The 1,318-nt window shown below is 34.1% G+C and overlaps 1 protein-coding gene across 1 annotated transcript in view; it reads left to right on the plus strand.

The window, feature by feature from the left end:
* The window catches only part of LOC119409111 (myozenin-2), a 31,101-nt gene that overhangs the window by 27,911 nt on the left and 1,872 nt on the right, over positions 1-1,318 (plus strand). The gene's annotated exons all lie outside the window — the stretch shown is intronic.

Consider the following 1,318-nt stretch of genomic DNA (forward strand, 5'->3'; position numbering starts at 1 on the left):
TTTGAAGGATAGTCCTTTAGATAAGCCTCTCCCTTCAATAAACATGAACTCTGCAGGGGGGCGAGTCTGTACGCTCAGATCAACATGATGTCTACTGGTTTGTTTTAAAGAGCTGGTGAAAAATCCAAAACACTGTTTGTCTTCATCATGAAATGTTTCTTTGTTTCACTGCAAACTAATAAAGAAAACTTTTTTTAAATGTATTTCTTACTGTCAACACTGAGTAGAGTGTGCACAAACAAGATCAAACAAAGGGAAAAAATACTGTAAGGGCTGAAGTGCAGGCAAGTAGGAGGCAACAGGCAGATTGTAGATTACCTTAAAAACAACTTTATTAAAATATTTATTCAGAATTTTACAAGTGGGGCTCTATGTTACAAACAAACAAATATATTTACCTGTCATTCAAAGTTTATCGACGACCTCAGTTTGGAGAAACAGTGATTAGATCTGACTGGTGAGCTAACGATTAATATGAGTGGATGAAAGAATCAAAAAAGATATGTTAAAAACAGAAAAGGGTTAGCAAAAGGAGCAAAGCTAGCTACAAATTGTAGAAGGCTAGCCATGAGCTTAAAGTAAAAGAAGTTTAGCTAAAAGTCAAACGTTAGCTAAAAGCAGAAGGCTAGCTAACCGCTAAATGCCAGGTAAAAATGTCAAAAGGTTAGCTAAAAGCAGAAAATAGCTAAATGATAGCTATAAATAGTACAAGGCTAGCTAGAAGCTTAAAATAAAAAAGGTTAGCTAAAAGCCAAAAGTAACATAAGGCTAGTTGAAAATAGCAAAAAGCTAAATAAAGTAGCAACAGGCTAGCTAAAAGCTAAATTTAATTAAATTTTCATTCAACCTTTATTTATACAGGTTAGTCTCATTGAGCCTTAAGGACTCATTTATAAGAGAGACCTGATTTTAACAAAGAATGATGACAACAATGACAATCATAAAAGAAAGCAAATAAATTGAAAAAAATAAATGAAAGAAAATGACATTAAAAATATAAACAAAAACCGCTACATTATCAGAGTCAGAGCTTCTTTATTGTTGTTCGCACCACATGTGGTACATGTGGCGGAACGACATTATGAACACAGGGTCCCAGTTACATCCAACAATAAAATGTAAAAGAAAAACAATGATAACATCTAAGATATGAACTAAGAAAAACATCAACTACAAATACACTAGGCACTAATAGCATAAAAACATTACGTCGAACAGCAGCACGAACATGAGCATGAGTCTGTGTGAGCAGATGAGCACGCATGAACACATCAACATGAAACTTATGCCAGGTAAACATGGCAAAAGGTTAGCTAAA

Source organism: Nematolebias whitei, chromosome 1, assembly GCF_014905685.2.
Source record: "Nematolebias whitei isolate Nwh7 chromosome 1, NemWhi1, whole genome shotgun sequence".
Classification (NCBI taxonomy): Eukaryota; Metazoa; Chordata; class Actinopteri; order Cyprinodontiformes; family Rivulidae; genus Nematolebias; species Nematolebias whitei.